This window comes from Labrus bergylta, chromosome 24 (genome assembly GCF_963930695.1).
Source record: "Labrus bergylta chromosome 24, fLabBer1.1, whole genome shotgun sequence".
In the NCBI taxonomy this organism is placed as follows: Eukaryota; Metazoa; Chordata; class Actinopteri; order Labriformes; family Labridae; genus Labrus; species Labrus bergylta.
In genome coordinates, this window is record NC_089218.1 from 13602932 (window position 1) to 13615431 (window position 12500).

The window sequence follows — 12500 nt, forward strand, 5'->3', positions numbered from 1 at the left end:
GTCCCACACAATGCCCTCTTCATTTACCCCACACACTTTCGCCCCTTCCACAAACATTCTCACAAACTCACTCTCATTCGCAACGTGCAACAATTTTAGGTTTGCTCTCCATTCATTCGAAAACATTCTCCACACATTCATTCTCTTGTTTTTCCCCAAAACACGCCCAATTCCCCACATGTCACAAACAAATGCACCAAATCCTCATCCACACTTTCACATACACAACACTTTCTTTCATACCTCTCCTTGTGGATTTGATGCAGGACGATGCAGGTGAAGATCCTCCTGTGCCTCAGTTTGAAATCTAAGTCAAATATTGCATGCGGTGTGTGCGGTATGTTAATGTTTTTCCATATCATGTTGCTTGTTATGTCTGGGTATGTGTCTGTCCATTTAACTTCAGATGTGGGTTTCTGTATTCTATGTGTGATTGCGCATCTATACCAAATTTTTGTGGTGACATCAGTAATGTTGTGCTTCTTCTCCCCTAGGCACAGGGAGATCCCCACCGCATCGTCCCGCATCGCTCCCTCCTTCTCCTTGATTAGTTTTTCCCATTCGCTCGACAAAGACAATTTTACATTTTCAAACACTCTCTCAATCACATCCTTTCTGCACACATACCCCTTGTTTTTTAACCCCACCAACACCATTTGTACATCAAACTCCCCCTCATCGTTCACTAAATCCCCTATTCTAATGTATCCCGCTTTCTCCATTGCCTCGCACTTGATTGCCCTCTCCCCATTTTTAAAATACGGGCTTGAGAGGAAGGGCAGCCGCAGCACTGACCCTCTCGTTCCGCATTCCGGTACAGTCCAGGCTGAAACCTGATACCACGCATTGAGTACTTCCTGGAAAAACCGTGGCAAGTGTTTAAATGCGTCCGGGTTATTTATCTGGTGCAGGTTGTCCTCGTTGTGGAGTCCAAAACTGCACAGATGTTGTTTGAAATGATTTTTCCAACCTACGCTCCGGCTCTGGTCCTTAAATTTGCCTATCAATTTGGCTCTTAGTGCTACTTTTTTTTGTCAGTAAGTCAATCAAAGCTAACCCACCCTGATCTTTAGCCCCTATTATTGTTTTGTGAGCTATACTCGCTGCTTTGTTTCTCCAAATAAAGTCCCTAATGATCTTTGAGATCTCCGCGAAGGCCCAGTCCGGGAGCGCGCAAGTACTCAGCGCATGATTCACTTTGGACAACACGAGAGCATTTGTTATGGCTACCCTTCCTCTCAGCAATAGGCCCCTTGCCCTCCACAAATTCAAAGTTTTCTTAATTTTACCCACCACCTCTTTCCATGTTTCGTCATCACATTCATTCTCGTTTTTCCCCACACTCACTCCCAGCACTTTTCTTCTCTCCCCCACCGTTTTAAATCCCCACCTATTAGCGTAATTTGATTCCCTTCCCAGTAGCATAATTTCAGACTTATTTTCGTTTACTTTTGCCCCCGATGCCCTTTCATAGGTTTGCACGTGTTTCAGTATTAGTTCTATATCCTCCTCTCTTTTCACCATTATATTCACGTCATCCGCATATTGGATTATTTTAACATTTTCCTCCCCTATTCCTTCAATGCTCCCGTCTTCCGATATCAGCGCTGCCAGCGGCTCTGCCACCAAGCTATACAGCAGCGCTGACATCGGACACCCCTGTCTTACTGATCTTGTGATCTTAAATGCATCAGTTAAAGCCCCGTTACATTTTATCTTACTTTCCGCCCCTTTGTACAACACATTTATCCACTCTCGCATTCTCTCCCCGAACCCAAACTTCTCCAAAACCCTCCCCATGAACCCATGATCCACTCTGTCAAATGCCTTACTTAAATCAATCCCTAACCATATCCCCCCCTCCCTTTCCATGTCCCTGACCGTCTGTTTTATTGAAATGATTGAGTCTGCTATGTCCCTGTTTGGTATGCTGTATGATTGTGTTTGCTCTATGATAGTTCCTATTACTTCCCTGATTCTATTGGCTATTGTTTTTGCTATGATTTTGTAATCTGTGTTTAGTAAACTGATTGGTCTGTAGTTGTCCAGATTTTTATTGTCCCCCTTGTTTTTGTAGAAAATAGTAACCACCCCCTCCCCCAAGCTTTTCGGTATGCATTTGACTCTCTCAATATATTTACTTAGTTTGCCTAGTATGGGTACTAGCTGTTCTTTGAAAGCTAAATAAAATTCAGCAGTTAGGCCATCGCTACCAGGACTTTTGTTTCTGTTTAAACCCTCTAGAGCGCTTTTGATTTCTCCGTCCGTAAACTCACTTTCACACCATATTTTATCCTCGTCGCTAAGTTCCTTCTTTAAGGCACCCACAGCTCTGTCCGCGCTCGCACCATCACACTCCTGTCTCGTGAACAGGCTTTCATAGTAGCCTTTGACCGTTTTTAATATTTCAGTTTTATCCGTCACCCTTTCCCCTGCTGCGTTCACTAATTCGTTTATTTCTGTTTTTATTTGCTTTTGTTTCTCCAGACCCAGGAAAAAGGCTGTGCTCCTTTCCCCTTCATACAAATATTGTATTTTGCTCCTAATCGCTGCGCCCCTACATTTTTTTAGTTCGAACGCTTTTAACTGCTCTTTTAAGTGTATGTATTTTTCTGCGCAAGCATTATCTGCACTGTCGAGCAATGTTATTTCCTCACTTAGTTGTTTTCTTAGATTCTCTTCCATTTGATTTTCTCTCCACTTTTTCTCCTTACTATAGTTAATGCACTTTTTTTTGATTCTGACTTTTACCCCATCCCACCACACATTCATATCTTCATTCTCCCCCCACTCATATCCCACATCATTCAAGAATTTTTTCATGCTTTTCACAAACGCATCATCTTCTAGCAGACTTCCGTTAAAGCACCATATCCCTCCTTTACGTGAATCAGTTTCTTTTCCAAATGTGATTGTCATTCCTGCGTGATCGCTCCACGTATTGGTTTTATACTCAGCGCTTTTTACCCACTTCACCACCTCACATGTCACCAGGGAGAGGTCTATTCTTGATTGTTTCAGTCTGTTTAGCACGATTTGCCTTCTAGAGTAAGCCCTTTCCCATGGGTGCAGCAATCTCCATATGTCTAAGCACTGCTTGGTTATTATTAGGTCTTTCAGTGCCCCTCTGCTTACGTCCCCCTTGAACACATTATTTTTTGATACGTCTGTTGGCGTCATTGCCACATTGAAGTCGCCGATTATCACGCAGTTTCCTTCCCACCATTTGCTTATTTCTATAAAAAACGTTTTCCTTTCTTTTTCTCCGTTCGGCGCATATATATTTATAATTCTTAAATTTTTTGTTTCGTACATACAGTCTATAACTATAACTCTCCCCTCTTTATCCCCGTACACCAAATTAGCCCCTGTTACCCGATCCGTTTTGATTAGAACCGCCACTCCTCTCGCCCTTGGCGTACCATTGGAGCTAAAGATTTGGCCCACAAAGTCTTTTTTAATGTCTTCTACCAGGGAATCATCCCACCTGGTCTCCTGCACACACAGGATGTCATTTTGCCAGGAAAGCATGGATTGTCTCTTTTCCTTGCTTCGTAGTCCATTGGCGTTGATAGAAAATAAAATTAAGGCCATTATCAAAAAGGAAAAAAAAGAAAAACAAACGGATTTACCAGGGTTATTTCCAGCCATTATTTGTCTTTACTTTTTAATTTTTTAGCCAACTTCTTTCGTTGCCCCAAACTCAGTCTTTTTTGCGCGCTTGCCAGTTCACTAACATCCATTTCGCTGTCCGTTTCGTTTGGACTGGCGCTTTTAGTCAGGTTGTTTGCCCTGATTTTACTCCCTCCCGCCTGCCCCGGCACCCTCTCAGGCACCTCCCTCCCCTTTGTGCTCATGCTTACCCCTGGTTCTCCGTCCGTTCTGTCTCCCTTTTTCGCTTTCTTGCTCGTTTTCCGCTGCTTCTGTTGTCCCCCTCCTCCAGCCTGCTCCGGCGTCTCCAACTCGTTCTCTGCCACCTGCTCTCCTCCGCTCTCTCCGCTCTGCTCCATTTCTCCTCCGCTGCCCTCCTCCTCTCCGGTCTCCTCCTCGCTTTCTCCAGTCACCTCCTCCTCTCCTTCTGCCGCGTCCTTGTACACCTCCTCCTCCGCCTCATTCCTGCTCTCCTTTTCATTTTCACACTCGCAGTCATTTTCTCTTTTTCCACAGTTTTTACATTTTGCCAGGTTCGCGCTGCACTCACGTGCAAAGTGTCCCTGCACCCCACATTTGTGGCACATGAACTCCGGGCACTCTCGCAGGATGTGTCCCGGCTGGATACACATCCTGCACACTTTTTGCTGTCTGTCATGAATGACTCTGAAGAATTCGCTCCCCATCACTGTATTGAATTTTGTGGAGTACGGTAGCGACTGTACCTGGTCGTTGAACCGGACCCGGACAAACCTTGTTCCGTCGGCTATTGTTGTCCCTGGCCACATTCTTCTTTTAATCGGAGATGTGGGGTTCACTCCCCAGCCCGTCAGCTTCCACACGATTTCTTCATCCGTGATGTAGGCCGGCAGGTTCAGAAAGGACACCACCAGCTCGTCATTGTTTAGTTCTCTGGCTACAACTCTTGTCTCTCCAATTTTGAAGCCGTCCAGCAGCCTTTCTTTTCCCTTGATGTTGCTCACTGTTACTTCCAGTTTTTCCGGCCCGACGGTTCTGCACGCCAGCAGGCCCCCGCAGATCATTTTTAAATTGTTAATCACCTGCTGTAGAGGCACTTTTTCCCCCACCATTTCAATGTTTAGTGTCAGTTTTTTTTCGTAGGCCACTTTTGCCTCTCTTGTCTCAGCTCCCTCTGCACCTCTCACACTCTGCACACCAATCAGTCCTTGATTGTCCGCAGCTGGGGCAATCAGCTCACTGCTCCTCTCTCTTCCTCTCTCTCCGTTGTCCATACCATTCCTAGTTTCGTTTGCCATGTTTATCAGTCCTTTTTGTCCGTCGTCCTTTTCGTTGTCGTTTAATCCGTTCCGTTGTTTCAATGCCGTGTTTGTCTGTCCTTTTTCTTGTCCATTATCCATTTCTTTTTCCTTTTCTCCGGTCCGTTGTCCTGTCATCTTTGTAATCCGTCCGTGTGTGCTTGCTAGCGGCCCGCTAGCAAACATTTAAGAAATCAAAGGTCTTCCCAAAAAAAGGGGTAAACAGGTAAGAAAAAAGCAAAAAAGAAAAGCAATCCCCCTCACAGTCCGTGACTGCTGGGGGACGATCACTCAAGATCTGAGGACTTTAAACAAAACAAGGCATATATAACAAAAATGAAAAATAAGGACTCCTGCTCTCTCTGGCACGTCTGCTCTCTCCGGGCTCCACTCTGTCTTTGCCGTAAACGGGGCGTGTTCAGGGTGGTATGGCCGTAAGCCATTATTGTGTGCAGAAAGGGGCCTTTTAAAGATCTCATGCCCTCGGCCATAATGTGGGGGAGCAAATGCTCCCCCACATTATTGATTCTGGCTGAATTTTTGGACATGTGAATATGTCTCTATATGATGAAAGAAAAGCATATGATGAAAAAAATGAAAAAGCTTACAGCACCTGGTATTCCCAGGCGGTCTCCCATCCAAGTACTAACCAGGCCCGACCCTGCTTAGCTTCCGAGATCGGGCGTGTTCAGGGTGGTATGGCCGTAAGCCATTATTGTGTGCAGAAAGGGGCCTTTTAAAGATCTCATGCCCTCGGCCATAATGTGGGGGAGCAAATGCTCCCCCACATTATTGATTCTGGCTGAATTTTTGGACATGTGAATATGTCTCTATATGATGAAAGAAAAGCATATGATGAAAAAAATGAAAAAGCTTACAGCACCTGGTATTCCCAGGCGGTCTCCCATCCAAGTACTAACCAGGCCCGACCCTGCTTAGCTTCCGAGATCTGACGAGATCGGGCGTGTTCAGGGTGGTATGGCCGTAAGCCGTTATTGTGTGCAGAAAGGGGCCTTTTAAAGATCTCATGCCCTCGGCCATAATGTGGGGGAGCAAATGCTCCCCCACATTATTGATTCTGGCTGAATTTTTGGACATGTGAATATGTCTCTATATGATGAAAGAAAAGCATATGATGAAAAAAATGAAAAAGCTTACAGCACCTGGTATTCCCAGGCGGTCTCCCATCCAAGTACTAACCAGGCCCGACCCTGCTTAGCTTCCGAGATCTGACGAGATCGGGCATGTTCAGGGTGGTATGGCCGTAAGCCATTATTGTGTGCAGAAAGGGGCCTTTTAAAGATCTCATGCCCTCGGCCATAATGTGGGGGAGCAAATGCTCCCCCACATTATTGATTCTGGCTGAATTTTTGGACATGTGAATATGTCTCTATATGATGAAAGAAAAGCATATGATGAAAAAAATGAAAGAGCTTACAGCACCTGGTATTCCCAGGCCGTCTCCCATCCAAGTACTAACCAGGCCCGACCCTGCTTAGCTTCCGAGATCGGACGAGATCGGGCGTGTTCAGGGTGGTATGGCCGTAAGCCATTATTGTGTGCAGAAAGGGGCCTTTTAAAGATCTCATGCCCTCGGCCATAATGTGGGGGAGCAAATGCTCCCCCACATTATTGATTCTGGCTGAATTTTTGGACATGTGAATATGTCTCTATATGATGAAAGAAAAGCATATGATGAAAAAAATGAAAAAGCTTACAGCACCTGGTATTCCCAGGCGGTCTCCCATCCAAGTACTAACCAGGCCCGACCCTGCTTAGCTTCCGAGATCTGACGAGATCGGGCGTGTTTTTTTTTTTTTATCTTTTATTATCAAAAGTACAAAAACATTTATATTATTTACACATCATTTACAAGAAATACAATACCAAAACATACACCATATAAATCAAACCTCCCCTCAGAGGCAAGCGCTTGCCAAAGAAAACAAAATAAAGCAAACAAAATCAAAACCTCCCCTGATTCCAAAACACTTAAAAACTCTCTTGAGTTCTTCCCTCAAAGTAAACAACCCCCGAAAACAAACCCCAAAGCAAACAAAATCCCCTTGAGAGCTCTCAACCTCCCCTGCAAACCAAAAGGCCCTCAAATCAAACCACCCATTTTTCCCCATGACCAACGAAAAACCGTAACAGAAACAAAATAAATTATACGTCCCACACAATGCCCTCTTCATTTACCCCACACACTTTCGCCCCTTCCACAAACATTCTCACAAACTCACTCTCATTCGCAACGTGCAACAATTTTAGGTGTGCTCTCCATTCATTCGAAAACATTCTCCACACATTCATTCTCTTGTTTTCGTACAATGCAAAATTCCTTCTGTTAAAAACCGCTTTGCGTGCAAAGGCTAAAATCATATTCATAACGTTGTGGTTTTTTTGTTTCGTTCCCACCCCCATCAGCACCGACAATTCCCACCCCCTTTCATTCCAACACTCATTCTCACTACATTTCCCCAACATTTCCCTTATTTTTCCCCAAAACACGCCCAATTCCCCACATGTCACAAACAAATGCACCAAATCCTCATCCACACTTTCACATACACAACACTTTCTTTCATACCTCTCCTTGTGGATTTGATGCAGGACGATGCAGGTGAAGATCCTCCTGTGCCTCAGTTTGAAATCTAAGTCAAATATTGCATGCGGTGTGTGCGGTATGTTAATGTTTTTCCATATCATGTTGCTTGTTATGTCTGGGTATGTGTCTGTCCATTTAACTTCAGATGTGGGTTTCTGTATTCTATGTGTGATTGCGCATCTATACCAAATTTTTGTGGTGACATCAGTAATGTTGTGCTTCTTCTCCCCTAGGCACAGGGAGATCCCCACCGCATCGTCCCGCATCGCTCCCTCCTTCTCCTTGATTAGTTTTTCCCATTCGCTCGACAAAGACAATTTTACATTTTCAAACACTCTCTCAATCACATCCTTTCTGCACACATACCCCTTGTTTTTTAACCCCACCAACACCATTTGTACATCAAACTCCCCCTCATCGTTCACTAAATCCCCTATTCTAATGTATCCCGCTTTCTCCATTGCCTCGCACTTGATTGCCCTCTCCCCATTTTTAAAATACGGGCTTGAGAGGAAGGGCAGCCGCAGCACTGACCCTCTCGTTCCGCATTCCGGTACAGTCCAGGCTGAAACCTGATACCACGCATTGAGTACTTCCTGGAAAAACCGTGGCAAGTGTTTAAATGCGTCCGGGTTATTTATCTGGTGCAGGTTGTCCTCGTTGTGGAGTCCAAAACTGCACAGATGTTGTTTGAAATGATTTTTCCAACCTACGCTCCGGCTCTGGTCCTTAAATTTGCCTATCAATTTGGCTCTTAGTGCTACTTTTTTTGTCAGTAAGTCAATCAAAGCTAACCCACCCTGATCTTTAGCCCCTATTATTGTTTTGTGAGCTATACTCGCTGCTTTGTTTCTCCAAATAAAGTCCCTAATGATCTTTGAGATCTCCGCGAAGGCCCAGTCCGGGAGCGCGCAAGTACTCAGCGCATGATTCACTTTGGACAACACGAGAGCATTTGTTACGGCTACCCTTCCTCTCAGCAATAGGCCCCTTGCCCTCCACAAATTCAAAGTTTTCTTAATTTTACCCACCACCTCTTTCCATGTTTCGTCATCACATTCATTCTCGTTTTTCCCCACACTCACTCCCAGCACTTTTCTTCTCTCCCCCACCGTTTTAAATCCCCACCTATTAGCGTAATTTGATTCCCTTCCCAGTAGCATAATTTCAGACTTATTTTCGTTTACTTTTGCCCCCGATGCCCTTTCATAGGTTTGCACGTGTTTCAGTATTAGTTCTATATCCTCCTCTCTTTTCACCATTATATTCACGTCATCCGCATATTGGATTATTTTAACATTTTCCTCCCCTATTCCTTCAATGCTCCCGTCTTCCGATATCAGCGCTGCCAGCGGCTCTGCCACCAAGCTATACAGCAGCGCTGACATCGGACACCCCTGTCTTACTGATCTTGTGATCTTAAATGCATCAGTTAAAGCCCCGTTACATTTTATCTTACTTTCCGCCCCTTTGTACAACACATTTATCCACTCTCGCATTCTCTCCCCGAACCCAAACTTCTCCAAAACCCTCCCCATGAACCCATGATCCACTCTGTCAAATGCCTTACTTAAATCAATCCCTAACCATATCCCCCCCTCCCTTTCCATGTCCCTGACCGTCTGTTTTATTGAAATGATTGAGTCTGCTATGTCCCTGTTTGGTATGCTGTATGATTGTGTTTGCTCTATGATAGTTCCTATTACTTCCCTGATTCTATTGGCTATTGTTTTTGCTATGATTTTGTAATCTGTGTTTAGTAAACTGATTGGTCTGTAGTTGTCCAGATTTTTATTGTCCCCCTTGTTTTTGTAGAAAATAGTAACCACCCCCTCCCCCAAGCTTTTCGGTATGCATTTGACTCTCTCAATATATTTACTTAGTTTGCCTAGTATGGGTACTAGCTGTTCTTTGAAAGCTAAATAAAATTCAGCAGTTAGGCCATCGCTACCAGGACTTTTGTTTCTGTTTAAACCCTCTAGAGCGCTTTTGATTTCTCCGTCCGTAAACTCACTTTCACACCATATTTTATCCTCGTCGCTAAGTTCCTTCTTTAAGGCACCCACAGCTCTGTCCGCGCTCGCACCATCACACTCCTGTCTCGTGAACAGGCTTTCATAGTAGCCTTTGACCGTTTTTAATATTTCAGTTTTATCCGTCACCCTTTCCCCTGCTGCGTTCACTAATTCGTTTATTTCTGTTTTTATTTGCTTTTGTTTCTCCAGACCCAGGAAAAAGGCTGTGCTCCTTTCCCCTTCATACAAATATTGTATTTTGCTCCTAATCGCTGCGCCCCTACATTTTTTTAGTTCGAACGCTTTTAACTGCTCTTTTAAGCGTATGTATTTTTCTGCGCAAGCATTATCTGCACTGTCGAGCAATGTTATTTCCTCACTTAGTTGTTTTCTTAGATTCTCTTCCATTTGATTTTCTCTCCACTTTTTCTCCTTACTATAGTTAATGCACTTTTTTTTGATTCTGACTTTTACCCCATCCCACCACACATTCATATCTTCATTCTCCCCCCACTCATATCCCACATCATTCAAGAATTTTTTCATGCTTTTCACAAACGCATCATCTTCTAGCAGACTTCCGTTAAAGCACCATATCCCTCCTTTACGTGAATCAGTTTCTTTTCCAAATGTGATTGTCATTCCTGCGTGATCGCTCCACGTATTGGTTTTATACTCAGCGCTTTTTACCCACTTCACCACCTCACATGTCACCAGGGAGAGGTCTATTCTTGATTGTTTCAGTCTGTTTAGCACGATTTGCCTTCTAGAGTAAGCCCTTTCCCATGGGTGCAGCAATCTCCATATGTCTAAGCACTGCTTGGTTATTATTAGGTCTTTCAGTGCCCCTCTGCTTACGTCCCCCTTGAACACATTATTTTTTGATACGTCTGTTGGCGTCATTGCCACATTGAAGTCGCCGATTATCACGCAGTTTCCTTCCCACCATTTGCTTATTTCTATAAAAAACGTTTTCCTTTCTTTTTCTCCGTTCGGCGCATATATATTTATAATTCTTAAATTTTTTGTTTCGTACATACAGTCTATAACTATAACTCTCCCCTCTTTATCCCCGTACACCAAATTAACCCCTGTTACCCGATCCGTTTTGATTAGAACCGCCACTCCTCTCGCCCTTGGCGTACCATTGGAGCTAAAGATTTGGCCCACAAAGTCTTTTTTAATGTCTTCTACCAGGGAATCATCCCACCTGGTCTCCTGCACACACAGGATGTCATTTTGCCAGGAAAGCATGGATTGTCTCTTTTCCTTGCTTCGTAGTCCATTGGCGTTGATAGAAAATAAAATTAAGGCCATTATCAAAAAGGAAAAAAAAGAAAAACAAACGGATTTACCAGGGTTATTTCCAGCCATTATTTGTCTTTACTTTTTAATTTTTTAGCCAACTTCTTTCGTTGCCCCAAACTCAGTCTTTTTTGCGCGCTTGCCAGTTCACTAACATCCATTTCGCTGTCCGTTTCGTTTGGACTGGCGCTTTTAGTCAGGTTGTTTGCCCTGATTTTACTCCCTCCCGCCTGCCCCGGCACCCTCTCAGGCACCTCCCTCCCCTTTGTGCTCATGCTTACCCCTGGTTCTCCGTCCGTTCTGTCTCCCTTTTTCGCTTTCTTGCTCGTTTTCCGCTGCTTCTGTTGTCCCCCTCCTCCAGCCTGCTCCGGCGTCTCCAACTCGTTCTCTGCCACCTGCTCTCCTCCGCTCTCTCCGCTCTGCTCCATTTCTCCTCCGCTGCCCTCCTCCTCTCCGGTCTCCTCCTCGCTTTCTCCAGTCACCTCCTCCTCTCCTTCTGCCGCGTCCTTGTACACCTCCTCCTCCGCCTCATTCCTGCTCTCCTTTTCATTTTCACACTCGCAGTCATTTTCTCTTTTTCCACAGTTTTTACATTTTGCCAGGTTCGCGCTGCACTCACGTGCAAAGTGTCCCTGCACCCCACATTTGTGGCACATGAACTCCGGGCACTCTCGCAGGATGTGTCCCGGCTGGATACACATCCTGCACACTTTTTGCTGTCTGTCATGAATGACTCTGAAGAATTCGCTCCCCATCACTGTATTGAATTTTGTGGAGTACGGTAGCGACTGTACCTGGTCGTTGAACCGGACCCGGACAAACCTTGTTCCGTCGGCTATTGTTGTCCCTGGCCACATTCTTCTTTTAATCGGAGATGTGGGGTTCACTCCCCAGCCCGTCAGCTTCCACACGATTTCTTCATCCGTGATGTAGGCCGGCAGGTTCAGAAAGGACACCACCAGCTCGTCATTGTTTAGTTCTCTGGCTACAACTCTTGTCTCTTCAATTTTGAAGCCGTCCAGCAGCCTTTCTTTTCCCTTGATGTTGCTCACTGTTACTTCCAGTTTTTCCGGCCCGACGGTTCTGCACGCCAGCAGGCCCCCGCAGATCATTTTTAAATTGTTAATCACCTGCTGTAGAGGCACTTTTTCCCCCACCATTTCAATGTTTAGTGTCAGTTTTTTTTCGTAGGCCACTTTTGCCTCTCTTGTCTCAGCTCCCTCTGCACCTCTCACACTCTGCACACCAATCAGTCCTTGATTGTCCGCAGCTGGGGCAATCAGCTCACTGCTCCTCTCTCTTCCTCTCTCTCCGTTGTCCATACCATTCCTAGTTTCGTTTGCCATGTTTATCAGTCCTTTTTGTCCGTCGTCCTTTTCGTTGTCGTTTAATCCGTTCCGTTGTTTCAATGCCGTGTTTGTCTGTCCTTTTTCTTGTCCATTATCCATTTCTTTTTCCTTTTCTCCGGTCCGTTGTCCTGTCATCTTTGTAATCCGTCCGTGTGTGCTTGCTAGCGGCCCGCTAGCAAACATTTAAGAAATCAAAGGTCTTCCCAAAAAAAGGGGTAAACAGGTAAGAAAAAAGCAAAAAAGAAAAGCAATCCCCCTCACAGTCCGTGACTGCTGGGGGACGATCACTCAAGAT

At 44.9% G+C, this 12500-nt stretch overlaps 3 non-coding genes and 1 pseudogene across 3 annotated transcripts; all 4 read right to left on the reverse strand.

Moving 5' to 3' along the window:
* Nucleotides 1-5529: 5529 nt before the first annotated feature.
* On the reverse strand, nt 5530-5638 carry LOC114918362 (5S ribosomal RNA; annotated as a pseudogene).
* Nucleotides 5639-5799: 161 nt separating this feature from the next.
* Nucleotides 5800-5918, reverse strand: LOC114918360 (5S ribosomal RNA). Its single transcript, XR_003806955.2, has one exon. It is a non-coding gene; the product is annotated as a 5S ribosomal RNA (ribosomal RNA).
* A 161-nt stretch (nt 5919-6079) lies between these two features.
* LOC136178386 (5S ribosomal RNA) lies at nt 6080-6198 on the reverse strand. The gene has a single exon (XR_010665813.1). It is a non-coding gene; the product is annotated as a 5S ribosomal RNA (ribosomal RNA).
* Nucleotides 6199-6359: 161 nt separating this feature from the next.
* Nucleotides 6360-6478, reverse strand: LOC136178194 (5S ribosomal RNA). Its single transcript, XR_010665588.1, has one exon. It is a non-coding gene; the product is annotated as a 5S ribosomal RNA (ribosomal RNA).
* Between the last annotated feature and the right edge of the window lie 6022 nt (nt 6479-12500).